The 14,375-nt window shown below is 46.6% G+C and overlaps 1 protein-coding gene across 1 annotated transcript in view; it reads right to left on the bottom strand.

Annotated features, from left to right (window-relative positions):
- CPNE4 (copine 4) overlaps positions 1–14,375 on the bottom strand; it is a 403,946-nt gene extending 389,571 nt beyond the window's left edge. The window contains exon 1 of the mRNA XM_024565844.4: positions 13,951–14,375. The gene's annotated coding sequence lies outside the window, so the exon portion shown is untranslated. The remainder of the gene's footprint in view (positions 1–13,950) is intronic.

Here is a 14,375-nt window from a genome sequence, read left to right as displayed (position 1 = left end):
CTGGGGCATATGAAGATACACATGTAAAGGAATAAGGAAGGTTTACAGTGACCTGCATATGATCTGTCCAGTCACCTGAAAAAAACTGAACGGTAGAGGTAACCAGTGTGAAACTGAGGACTCAGGAGCATTTGCCTTGATGCTGTCAGTTAACAGTGATGCCACGTTACTGAACGGCAGCACCAGCCATGCTTCAGCAGATCACAAAGCAACCTCTCTGCCTCCAGTCCTAAGACTTTCGGAGGTTCTAAGTGTTAGGAGTTCTCAGAAACTACCAGCCTAGAAAGTAACGAATTCTGCTCCTCAGCCAGGAGAACTAGGGGTCTGTCCACGCACCACACCCTCCACCCGTGGAGGTTAGTGGGACACAGCACAAACTGTTATCTTGCTATTGTTGGTCCTGTCCCGTTCCTTCTACCCTTCTCTTCCCCAAAAGGAGACAGTGGTCTGGCTCCCGCACGTGGAAGCCAAAAGCTTGTGCCTGAGCTTTTGCCCTGCTCAGCCCGGGGCTGCTCAGGGTCCTGCTTGCTCTCAGCTGTCTGACCTGCCCCAGTGAGTAAGTCACTTACCAGATGGGAGGCGGGCAGGGCTGCTCTGTCGGAACCCCAGCGCTCTGGAGCCTGGAGTGCCTGAGAGGAAAGCCCCGGAGCAGCCTAGGATGAGGACGCAGAGGCTGAGGCTCTGCTCATATCTCAGCAGAGGCAGCGTGCCACCCTCCCAAACGAATGAATTAATAAATGATAACCCCGTGGTCAAATATGTGGATCTGAACAGATGGAAACCCCGGCTATTTTTTTTTCAGGATAGAGGACTGTGGGAACTCCAGTGACTAAAGAGGCGCATAGCATATCACTTTAAATCAGGAGTCCGCTACTGAAATCACACCACAGAGCACGAGCCCTTCTCTTAGGGTGACACATGTCATGCTTCTCCCCAGGGGGCAGAGGACACGAAGAGCCAGGAGATTGCCATCACCTCTCCCTCCTTCCATTCCCCAATCAAGTAATCAATCAATACCTGTCCTCCTCCCTGTACAATAAATTTGGAAACTAGTGGAAGTGTGATTTTCATGTATGATTTCAGTGCACGAGCGAAGGGACCTCAGGCACATCTGCCATGTGACCAAGCTTATGCCAAGAGTCACACAATTTGTTCTTCCAGCCCATCTCCATAAAGCAACTCCGAACAAGCATCAAGCAACATTTGGATGCTCTCAACTCTTAAATCCCTTTGTCTGTCTCCATGTAAGACACTTGATATCACTATGACAGCAAATAGTCATGCTTTTTGACCCTGCCTAATAATTGCCGCTGATGCTAAGTGAAGATGACTGACGGTGACTCAGGAGGCTGTGGCTGTCACTCTGGCAGACCGGGGTGCAAGACACCCAGGCTGTTTCACCTCCTCTCTCTCTCATATTATGTAGAATAGACTTGTAAGAAGGATCCTGAGACAATAAATCAGCCACCTCAATTTTATAAAAGGGGAAATAAAACCCAGACCATTTATGTCAAAATGCATAGTCATTCATCCTACAAGCACCCACTGTGTACAAGATCCTCACAATGCACAGCAACAAATTTTTATCAGGTATTTAGTCCATATTTCAGAATAATATTCCCTTGGATTTCCTGAAGTCTATGTATGTTTCCTACCTGGAGATGGCCAAACAGAGATATGCCCCAAGTGCAGGTGTTGGCAAACATCTTCTATAAAAAGCAAAGATACACCCTGGCTGGTGTGGCTCAGTGGATGAGTGCTGGCCTGAGAACCCAAAGGTCGCCAGTGAGGGCACACGCCTGGGTTGTGGGCCAGGTCTCCAGCTGGGGGCGTGCAGGAGGCAACCACACAGTGATGTTTCTCTCCCTCTCTTTCTCCCTCCCTTCCCCTCTCTCTAAAAGTAAAATAAAATAAAATCTTTAAAAAAAAAAAAAGAAAGCAAGGATAATGGGCTTTGTGGGCAATTCAGTCTCTGTCACAACCAGTCAGCTCTGCCCTTGTAGTGTGGAAGCTGCTATAGGCAGTGAGAGGTGTGACTGTTCCAATTAAACTTTGTTTCCAAAAAAAAGTCTGCATGTTGGGCTTGACCCATGGGCTGTATTCCGCTGACCCCTGCCCTAGTGGATCTCATTTGACAATGACCTTTTTGGGCTGCAGATCTCAATTTTGCCTTAATCGGGTCTTATTTCACCTCCAACCTCCCTTAGGTTCATTGAAGTTAATATGTATATGAAAAATAACAGAAAAAGGAAGCAGGGAATTTAGAGAGTGAACCTTATAACCGGCTATTCTAATTACTCATACAACACAGAGAAGGGGGAATCAGCAATAGAACTGTCTCTGCCCATGTAGGCAAAGCTAGAAGTTTCCATCTCAGTAACAAAGCACCGAGCCTCCCTCATTCAATATTACATCTCCCCAGCTGGGGGAAGATGAGGTTCCCATGATATTAGGTAGATTCCATCATCATTCCATCCCCACAGAAAATAACTCGCATCCATTCCTGCTGGAGGTAATCCTAAGCGGGGCTACTTAGCTTATTCGGCAAGGCAGACACAGGGCAGTTGGGAAGGGTCAGTAGGTAAGCAGGCCTGATCTTCCCAGAGCCCATTACCTGGGCAGGGTGGGTAGGAGAGAAACAGGTAGCCCAGCTCCCTTCCTGTTTGTGCCCACTTTAGAGAAAAGGGTTCTCCAAAGCTGCCCTGGCAACCTGCAAAACCAACAGGGTTCATCACGTAGAGTGAGAGTGCGTGTTGCTTACGGGAGCCCATTGAGTCAAAATCTGAGGATTCTGGGCAAAAGTTCACAACTGAAAAACAGCTCAAGAAACCTGGCTTAAGGGTTCCCAGGAGATCTCTCTCAGACTCCCCTTTGATGAGAAGGTGAAAAGGTGATTCGACAATCACTTATGCCTTAGACCCACCTACAAGGGCTTCTTTCCAGAAAGGTATTTCCTCCAAAAAGTTATAATCACCTCGCAGAATGTGCCCTGTACCCAGAGATGCTGTGTGAAGGCATCCATGATGCCTCGGGTCACCCAACAGAGATGCTGCATGTCACGTGTCAGCTTTCAAGGACGGGGACAAATGGTCATCTAGCACCACACGGTCTCGGTTGGTTGGTTTGGGCTATGGGATGTGCTACGGGACACCAAACACCTGGATTAACATTTTCAAAGTTTCTCCTTGAACCAGTGATCCAGGTGTTTGGTGTCGAAAAGATCAGACAGTCAGATGCCCGGCAGAGTCCCTCTTTCTAACTTCCCCAAGGATCCCTTACCTCTGCATAACCACACTGCCCTCGCTGCAGCATCCCCCTGAGTTCACTGGTCTCTGTAAAGATAAAAGGCGATTTGAATTCACTAATCGTCCATTGAGAACCACACTGAGTTATGTCAGCTCTGATTCGGTTGGTTTTACTCAATAAAAGGTAACGACGGCATAAAGCATTCAGTGTCCGCCAGAGAGCATCAGTGTCAGGGCAACCACGGGCCATTACACACCAAAGGAAAATATCTACCAGGACTTTCCATTCCCATTAGATAATGAATAAAAATGATGGGAAAGGGCAGTTTTTCGGTCATTAGCCCACGATTAAACTCAGTTCAGCTGGCAGCATTACATACAAGCTGCAAGCCCTCGGGTCCAATTGTGCATCGACTGTTCTTCCCGTTGCGGGCCGGGGAGCGGTCCCCCGGCGTGCTGGGCTTCCCTTTCCCGGGAGCGCACCCGAGGAACGCTGAAGGCAGCGCACGTCACACACAGACCTCCATAACCTGGATCTTTTTCAATGCCCTTGGCGGGGGTAGAGATCCTTCCGTGAATAGCAAAACCACCGCACCTTAGTTTGTTCTGTAACTGGCAATTTAACTGTCGCTCTTCCTTATCATAAAGGCACATACACATCAATACATACATGCATACAAATACAGATACGAAAGAGGCGATTCCAAAGCAGGTCGGCCTTTTCTGTAGGGAAGTCACCATCACTAGAAACATAAGCTAAGGCTTAAGAGTGGCCCTCGTATTCAAAAAAAAAAAAAAAGTCTTGGAGGAGATGAGCAGTTATGGCTGTAAGGTCCCATAAGACGAGATCTTACGGCTGGAAGAGTCGTTAAGACAAATTAGAGTGCGGAATCTGAGAGCGGCCATGCGGCTTGCGGGACGGTGCAGTGCGGCCGGTCTCACAGGGTGGCCCGCTCTTGTAATTCCTACTACAGTAAGTGTTGGCAGATTGAACCCGAATAAACAAAAGTGCTTTATGGGTTTTTAATACTTTTTGAAACTATAAAGGGGCCCTGAGACCAAAATGTCCAAGAACCTCTGGTTGAGTGGAAGTAAAACTGTGTTTAAACTTGTCTTGTCTCCTCTGTTCCGCAGGAGCTGTGTAACCCTAGCCAAGTTACTTAGCCTCTCTGGTCTTCCATTTTCTACAGATCGGACTAATCCGCTCCAGCATGCTTCCCTACTGGAATACAATATCCAGGAGGTCGGGACTGTGTCTGTAGTGTTCACTCTGTTCATGCCAAAGCCGGGCACAGCCCACTGCATGACACACCACACGGCCTTGTAAATAACTTTGAGTTGACTGGCTGGGTGATGGTGAGGCTTAAATACGACGATATGCGTAAAGTGCCCGGTGAGGTTCCCGGCACATGGCAAATGTCACAGGTGCTCAGTAAATGTCAGATCCCTTTCTTCACCACTCATGCTGTCAGGTGTACCACACAGGAGAGAAAATGCACAGTTTACTTACATAAAGTGCATGCTTAAGACAGTGGTTCTCCGAGTGTGGTCCCCACACTAACAGCATTAGCATCACCTGAGAAACTGTCACAGATACAAATCATTTGGCTCCAACACTAGACCCACTGAATCAGAGACTCCAGAGGGGGGGCCAGCAGTCTGTGCTGGAACAAGCCCACCAGGAGATTCTAATTTGTGCTCAAGAACCCTGGCTTTAAGATATGCATGGGGCCTCCCTGAGAAAAGAGTATTTGGTGCTAGCAGCATTTTGGACTTTGATAGCAGAAAGTACACAGTATGTTCTCTATTGCTGGCTGCCTAGGGTCTTTTCTGGACAAAAAGTAGGAGATTCGGCAAGTCAGATACAATTACCGTCTGTTGTGGGCCTTGCAGGGCGGAGTGACTAATTCTGTATTCTGGCTGTGTATCTGGGGTCCAGCACTAAACACACTTTGCATTTAAAATAAAACTGGAAGCTGCAGGAACACAGCCAGTTCTCTCTGAGAGAAACCCCAGCATAACCCTTGAGCAATCTTTGTGGCTACACATAAAATTTGAGGGTGAGAGCAGAAATGGGGGGGAGGGGGAGAAGGAGGGTAAATGGCTGTGTCAGTGCCTATGGAAAGCGAACATTGGACTGCTGATTTCTAGTTTTCACAGCTCACTGGCAACACAGCAAACCACTAACATTAGGGAAATTACCCATGAGTTCTAACCTTTGAGGGATGCCACCAGCCAATAACAGCTGCAATTTGAGTCATTTCCATGTGCCCGCGATAAGAGGGGCACTTGGATGCTAGCGATGTACACTGTTTCTTTCGAGGCTCACAGCTATCCTAGGGCACAGGACTATCATTATTCTCATTGTAGACCTGTAGAAAGTGAGCTTCAAGAGATAAAACAGATGGGATTCAAACCCAGGAATGCCTGACTCCACATGTAGACCCTTCACTAATAATCCTACCTATCTATATACGGCACAAAGAGGCTTGCAAATAAACATTTTAGATAGGGGCTATGATTCAAAGTTAATGCATAAGTGAACCCTCCCATAATAAATCCTTGAAAAAAACCCCATCAATTTTTCAAGTACAATATATATTGCATTACATACATAATGTTATACAGTAATATATCTGTACAACTTCACACATTAACTTAGATTATATAATATAGAGCAAACGATCAAAATATGAACATAATTTTAATAAACAAGAGAGGGTATAGAGTTGATTTTGAGTAAGTTAAATGTACATGGTAGTCACCTACAAACTTGGCCTGAATGCAGGACAGATGCTAAGGGAATGGGCACACACACGGGGTAACAGAAGGGACAGGTACTCTGGAGTTACAGCAAGAAGTACACTAGACAGCTGCTACCCAGAGAAGCTCACATTGCGCCTGGGGAGAGGGCACACCCATACCTAGTGATGTTACAAGGCAGGGGCAGAGCACAGCCAGGCCTCGAGCACCAGTGAAGAAAGAGGACCTGAGCCTTCTCAAGGGAAGCAGACGTAGAAAACTGGGTAAGAAACAAAGATCATATGAAACATGGATTTGAGAAAAGCACCATCGTCTCAGATTTTGGGTAGAGACACCCTAGATTTGAGTCCTCTTCCTCCTCAGTTGCTAGTACTTGGGTATTTACCCAATGATTTAAAAAATGGGGCTGATAATATCTAATCCATAGAATATATGTTTGTAGTGATTGGGTATGTGTTTATGTTTAGTGCCATAATTTTATTTCTTCTGCAAGATAAATAATAAAAAAAAAAAACAACACTGTTTAAAAAGTCCTATATCCTCCTTTAAATCCACTGGGAAGAACAGAGAGCAGGAATGAGAGAGTAAGAAAAGCCAACCCTTAGTGCCCACCTAGGATATAGGTCCTCTGCTACCTTATACAGCTTTATCCCCATTTGTACACATGAGGAAATAAGGCTCAGAGAGGTTTAGTAATGTTCCCAAAGCCAAACAGCTACTGAGCAGCAGAGCCAGGATTTGAACCAAGTCATGACAAAATTCAACAAATATTTATTTGTCATTATCAAACTGCATCACAATCTGGGGACTTCTCGGCACATTCCCGAGTAAGAGTGAGGAAGGAAAAAGGAGCACCATTCATGAAGTCAACCAGGATTGTCTGAGGAACCACGAGATGCCTGGCCCTGCATGGGGTTCAGGAGTGAACAGGACAGGGAGAGGCCTGCTCCTATGAAGGTCCCGAGCACCCCTGACCAGCTTCAGGGGTGATTTCACCTCGCTGGGCCTCTGCCTCCTCATCTGGAAAATGGGAAGAGCCTGATTGCACACGATTGTCCAGCTCTCACAGTCTCTGATTCCACAAAAATCATGTATTTTCCTCTCTCTTTAAAATTCAATCAGGCCACAAACTGTGAGGAATGTTATTAGCTGCCCCCAAAATCAACTATTTCCACCCTTTCCCTCTAGTCAGGCCTTTCCTCCAACATGATTCACAATCAATCAAGTCACAGGATTCAAGGGGCACCCAGCAAAAGAATTCCAACCATGGCTTCCCAGGAGTTCTGCCATCCACCTGGTCAGAAGAAATTAACACGCATGGCCCACGGTGCCCATCCCCAGGTTCACCTCAACACGAGCTCAGGCAGAAACCTGCTTGACTCTTGCATTTTGTCACTGAAATTTTTGTCTCTAAGTTATTGTAGAAACAACTGCACAAAATATAACAAAGACATCAAATCAGGTATCCCTGTACCTCCAGTGCCTACTAAAAATAAATAAATAAAAGCTTTTCTGTCACTTGAATGGTGATAATAAAATATTTCTTTTGATCATTCAACTGCCCTTATTATTTTTCATTTTTGTTCATACTTGTATTGAGTACATCTTTCAGTATCTTAAAAACAGAATCCTTATGTAGGTTGTTCCAGACCTACCGCTTTGTGGTAAGGGTTTGGCTGTTGTTATATTTCTATTCTGTTTCCTCATGAACACAGACAACAGTGTGATGATTGTGGGTGGGAGGGGGTGGGTGGAGGTGGAAGAGGGAAAGGGGGGGGTAAATGGTGACAGAAAAAATAAAATAACATTTTAAAAACTACATAAAATTAAAACAATTAAAAAATAAAATTTACTTTCCTGTTTAAACACATTAGGTCAATTAGATAGGCCTTTATCTTTTGATACTGATGAAATTAGTACACACCAGGCTGTGGTCCAAGCTGACTGGATTTAAAAACTTCTATTAGCACCGTTACATACACACAATAACGAAATTACATGCTGAGTGAGATTCTCCTGCCCTTTCTTCTCCCTCAGGATTCCCCTCCATAGACCCTGCCCCTCGAAATACAGGGCGATGAAAAAATACCTGAGGGTAAAGGACCTGGACCATTTTCCAGGCTCTTTGAGACACAGCAGATGACTCTGGTATGGCCTGCACTCATCATCTGTTCGCCTCTCTCCTCACACTTACCATGTTTCTTCTCACGCACCCGGCTGCCCCCCTAGCCTGCAACTTCAAAAGATACGGACTTCCCGAGTATCCCCAGTGCCTAACATAGCTTTTGGCATAAAGGCTGTGCTCAGTTATTTCAATAGATAGACGAATGAGACCCTTCTGTTGAGGGGGTGGTGGGGATATATGTGGAGACAGAAGAAAGAGGCTCAGGCGGAAAGGAAAGGAAGGAGTTCTGAGTGAACTCTCAAGAAAGGGCACAGGCACTAGACTTTGCCTGCCCACCTGCATCGGACACTTCAAACACTCCACCAGCCATTACTGGTCCCATTTCGCAGATGCTAACACTCACGCAGGTGAAGTAACGCACTCAAAGACCTGCAGCTTGAAAACTGTAAACCCAAGATTCAAACCAGGTATTTCTGGGTCACCAGTTCTGCCTCCGGGGAACCCAAGGGCAGCAGGTCTCCAGGCTGCCAGGCAAAACCCTGAGGGCAGGCTGTCCAGCCACTAGGCACCCAACCAGGTGCTGGAAGATCCCCACCAGATGCTCAAAGCAAAACCTTTGTCCCCTCTCTGCAGTGAGGCAATTTGGGGTGGAGAATGAGAGGCGCCAGACAAACCAATGTCTCACTCCTGAGCACCTCTTTGGGGTTCTGTCAAACCCCATCTCTGAGCCTAGAAGTCCAGCTCTTGGTCCCGGGAGGTGGGCTCCGCCGGTGCTCCGGCGCCCTCTAGCGATCATCTACTCTAATGCCGACTCGCTCCCTGGCTTCCCTCTTTTCTCACCAGTCTCTTGGGCTGCCCAAGCCTTTGACCCCTGCCAGCTTGATTTTATTCCTCCTCTCCCTCAAAGCGAAATGAATTTTCCCTACGGAGCTTTGTGATCTCTTGAGTAAGAAAGGTCTTTTGGTCAATACACCTTAAACCTGAGAAGGTTTCTAGAATTAACCTGAAATACCGTATTTTTCCCCTGATATTTCCAAGAACTGTCTCTAGCTTTCTAAATAATAAGTGATAAGAAGTTGGAAATGTTCTGTTCTGCACCAGAGATAGAAAAGCAATGTTTCAGAAGGTCTGTTCTTTTTGCATGGACCTTTAATTTCAAACAGAATAAAGGATTCTCCTGTGGGTCCCTGGAACTGTAAACACTCATAAAATCTCTTTGTTTACTTTATTGACTGGGTGTGACATTTAAAATAGAAAGCTAAGACGGCATGAGCAATTCTTCACAAAACACGCACATTAACGCTGATGGCTGCAGACAATGACTTTGTACAAATTTAATCATATCTATCGGGTAAGTATTACACTGGCTCCTAGAGACAGCAATGTAATAAGTCCCAGGCCGGCTCCTCCAACCACCGCAACAGAGGTGGGAGCTCCCCACCCCATCCCCGCCCCCACTATCCCTACCGCAGTAAAGATTATCAGCCCCTGTGGCGCCACAGATTGGCGCCACCACAGTAATTATCTCCAGGGAACTTGGGTCTCTTTATGAGAGGAGTAATCAAGAGGGTGGTTGAATGAGTCCCCTGATCTTCAGCAAGTCGCCTGTCTGAGGTTCACTTTCCACATCTGCCAAATGAAACAGCTAGAGTCGCCACATCAACCCCGAGCTCTCTCCCAGCTCTGAGAGTCATAGATTCAAAGTGATAAAGTTGTTGTTCGCAGTGCGGAGGCCTAGAGGGGCTCTCCCACCCTAGGAGTGCACTAAAACCAGAGGGCTGGAATGAACCTTCCCAAATAAGTCACCCTGATCACTGCCAGCTTTTTAAGACTTGCCTTCAGGTCTTCAATATTTACTGAGCTAAAAGCTAGTGGTTCTCACGAGGCTTTCCCAAGAATACAGCAGCCAAATGAAGGGCTTCCTGGGATTTGCCAACTTAAGGAAAACATTCTATACATCATATACATTTAGTAAACAGAAAGCTCCCACATAAAGGAGGTTTCTGGTAAATAAAAGACTGAAAATACTGTGTAATCGCAAGTTTTATCAGATATCCACTTGTTGAATTTAATGCTGATTGAGGCTTTGGTATATATTGTCTCTTACGAGTAACACAGGAAAGACAGTACGTCTTGCCTGACCCACTTCCTGAGCTTGATTTTGGGACCCACCACCAACCTTCACATAAACACCTGACACCCCTCAAAAAATAGATTTGTAACTCCAGCCCCTTAATTTTCATAGCATGCTTGCCTCAAAAGAAAAACTATTACAGAATTTTTAGGACATCTTAAAAAGCATTGAAGCCCTGTAATCTGTTCTTTATCATCTACATTCAATCAGGAGAAAGGTAGAGTCAGATGCAACTCCATTCTACGCTGCAAGGTCAGTTCTAATGCATTTAGGATGGTCTTGAACCATGCGACATTTTTAAATGCATATAAAATGTTCTGTCTTTATGTCTTGTGATTCTAATAAACTTACTCCTGTTGCCTAGGAAATATGACTTAGGGTTACCACACGGATCCAAAGGGGCTTTGTGGTGTTTAGCAAGACAAAAATGGAAAGATCAAATATAGAGAACAAAGTTAGCCCCTATTCTCTTCGAGATGCATGAAATACAGATCCTCAGGCTACATCCCTGATTAAAAAGTACAAAGACTCATGAGGTGACTTTCCCAAACAGCGCTCAGGCCTTCTCCCAACCAGCCAAGTGGATACCATCGGGACCCTGCTCATTCTGTTTGGGATTCAGGTCCCTGTGAAAGTAGGCGGCATCGATACGCACAACACGAGCTGCTCTCCTCCAACGTGTTTCCTTCCAAATGGAAAAGTCCTTTCTTTATGCGAATAAAGGCAGCCATAGTAGCCCAGAGTGTTATATTTCAGGGAACGTGTAAAATGAAGACAGCAAGGCATGGTGCAAACCATATAAAAGATTCAAAAGCAGGTGAAAATAAAGATTCGACCACTCACTCACTTTTTCTCTGTAATTAGTTCTTATCATCAGTGTGATATTAAGGGTTTCCAGGCATGACGGTGGACTCAGTTTGAAGATGGGAAAATCAAAGCTTCTATTTGTTGGAATACTACATAAAACTTCTCTGGACACAGATAACATCTTTGCTTCCTACTAACTGAAATGGGGTATTTTTAAGTCCAAAATCCATAAGCAGATCAAGAAACACTTGAATACAAGACACCTTTTAATTAAAACCTCTAAAAGCAGGGTCCCCTTAAGACAAACCATTGATTCAAGCAGAATGGCATGTTGCTACTACCAGATAGCTGGAGAGAAACAAATCTTTTTAAACACAATTGAAAAACAACTCACAAACCTCAAGGTGACTATTTTAAAAGAAATATTTGAATCTCTGGTAAAGTGGATGTCCCATTCTGGGACGCGCACTGGACACCAACAAAGTATGCTGGGCGCATAAGGAGGAGGCCGACCACTCGAAGGAGAGGTATAGGTCTGGGGCAGCGAGAGCTTTCACACGATCACACGGGTAGACCTTCGTCTCCATTACAGGCAAGCTCTTCTCACCCAACCATTTAAAACTGCCCAGGGTTCAACATCCACTCCTGCTGTGAACTGATACTTTTATGTAAGGACCAGGGGAAATGACCTAGTTTTGATGTGGTTTGCGTTTGATACTGTGAAACCATCAAAATCTTCCCATCAGAGACAAATGAGAAGAATCTGGCCTTTATTAGTACCCACTATTAACACGGGTGTCCTTCCTGTATTTGCCAACCCTCCTGTTGTATCCACCTCCCTACAGGAGAGGACCCCTGACCTACTCTGAGCTCAGACCCCTGATCTGCTAGAGCGACTTGGTCAGTCTTTCTTTAAAAATGGACAGGCAAATAAAATGAATTGAACCTAGAGGCGGCAGCTCAGCACAGGAAATGAAAACATCAGAAGTTATCTAATCGCGGCCACAGCCATCCTGAGCTCTGTCTTATCTGCTGGGTAATGAAAAGAAACGGGACCTTCCTAAACTTAAAGGGCACAAAATAAAATAAGAAAAGTTGTTGCTTCTCCGTGGCTCTTGGGGGCTGTGCTCTGCAGTTGAACCAGTGTGTACTAACCGCCAAACATCGGCATGGATTCAAAACACCTAAGCTCTAGGAAAAGCTGGGGTTATGGGGGGGCGGGGAGGGGGTTGTTTGAGAAGAGGAATTGCTGAGAGGGCAATAAAAAGAAGGAATAGGGAGAAAAGAGTATTTCATTTGAAGTTAAAGTAGTTTTTCTCCAAAAGAGCAGGGTTTAGTCTTAGTTTCAGAACACTTTGGAGTACCTTGGACAGATAAAAAATAATAATAATAATAAATTTTTTAAAAAGCTGTTTAGGAAATCAAAAACCAAGTGAGCCAAGAACAACCAGAGCAATGCTTTAAAAGTTCCTGGCAAAGCAGCAAGAGGGTGAAGAGCTGGTTTTGCATAGCTTTTTTAAATGTTTTAATAAATATTTTATTGTTGTTCTATTACAGTTGTCCCAATTTTTCCCCCTTTGCCCTCCTCCGCCCAGCCCTCTCCGCCCCACCCCTCTCCCCCTGTCAATCCCTACCCTGTGGTCCAAGTCCATGGGCATTCATCCATGTTCCTTGACTAGTGGTTTTGCATAGTTTTGGACACAGGTGTAAAGGAGCCTCTGGAGACTCTCCCAAAAGGCGCTGGAATCCTAGGGCATCAGTTAGGGCAGAACGGGAAGGGGGTTCTCTCTGTTAATTCTCTTGCAAAGTTTCCCCCCACCCCCGCACTCTCCCCTCCCTCTCCTTTCCCCCTTCCACCTCCGGAACCCCCATGGCGCGCACTTCAAACATTGTGCCCTAGAAGTAGCTCTGCAGCCCGCAGCCCGGAGTCTGGCAAGTTCCGGGACTGGAAGCCAGTCTTGCAAGGCCACCGGGGGGCGCGGTCGGATCTGGACGGCACGATGAAAAACCAGAGCCTTAAAGCCCACCCACCTCCTTCAGGAAAGAGGTGTGCAGGCTCCTAAGAGTATTTCTCAGCTTTCACCTGCTCCCCACGGACGGTCATCAGTACTCACTGGACGTGGCGTGGACCGCCTCCTAATCGCCTCCCTCGATTCCTCCCTAACAATCCTCGGGCGTCTGTGGTACCACACGTATTCAGTGAGCTGTGGCTAGCGCTTCAGTACTCCCTCCAGTGCTATCCGCTGCCCCTTTATCCCCCAGGCCACTCAACAGAGGAAGGAGTGCTGCGGCACTTGCTTGAATCAAGGGGCTTGCAAGCCTATTGATGCGTTTTAAGCCCGATAGCCCCGGGAGCAATTAGATATTATTGGGACCAGTTGGAAAGGCGGCTGGAAAGGAGGCTGAGAGGCTGAACCCCATGGCAGAGCTAGGTGAAGCCATTAGAGACAGCTACAATTCCCCAGAGCTTTCTGACCGTCAGAGGGAAAGCTGCAACTTCAGCCAGGACTCTGCTCCCCTCCTCCTCCCAGATATCTGTAACAGTACTGCCCTACCCCCTTCGGGACTTCCAGAACTGGACACTCCACGGGTGCACTGCGACCCCCTCCGCCGCCACCTCCTCTCCCCAAGCCCCACCCTACCTGAGCGAGCAGGGCGAATGTCAGAAGGCAAGATGTAGGGGATCAAAGTTCCCTCGCATGAAAGACTATGCATGTAGCCAATTACTGAAACAACAACAGCAATGATAAACAAGCAAATCTGAGCGAAATTCACCAGTGCATCGCAAAAGTTGGTCTTACTACGCAGCAGCCCCAACACACTTTGCAATCCTAGCGCCCCGAGAACACAGGAATGCAGAGTTGGCATGTACTCACCTGGGTGTGCCAACCTCGAAGAGTAGAAAGAGAATTCAGCCCGGGGACAGGTCTGTCCCACCCCCAGAATGCAAAATCCGGCTGTGGAGTGGAGGCGGTTGGTGGTGTAGTTGTGTAGTGATATAAGAAGGGGGGGGGGGGTCGGACTTCCGTCCCCCCTCGTTCTCTGAGGCCAGTTTAAAAACAGCGGATGGAAAAGATGCTGGGAGGAGAGTTTGGTCTCTCCGGAAACCCTGGCTCCATTCTTGGTGATGGGGGCTGGAGAAAGGCGAAATGTTGGGGATAGCAGCGAGGCTCTCAGTTAACTCAGAGTAAAGTGGAAGGTGGTGGGGTAAGACAGGGAGCTGCGAGGAACCAGGGAGGAGCGGGGAGGGAAGGAAGAGTAGGGGAGGCCAGCGAGTGGCGGGGAGATGGCAGCTTCTCAG

Source organism: Desmodus rotundus, chromosome 8 (genome assembly GCF_022682495.2).
Source record: "Desmodus rotundus isolate HL8 chromosome 8, HLdesRot8A.1, whole genome shotgun sequence".
Classification (NCBI taxonomy): Eukaryota; Metazoa; Chordata; class Mammalia; order Chiroptera; family Phyllostomidae; genus Desmodus; species Desmodus rotundus.
The sequence above is the reverse complement of the archived record's forward strand: the minus strand, read 5'-3'. Positions and strand labels throughout refer to the sequence as shown.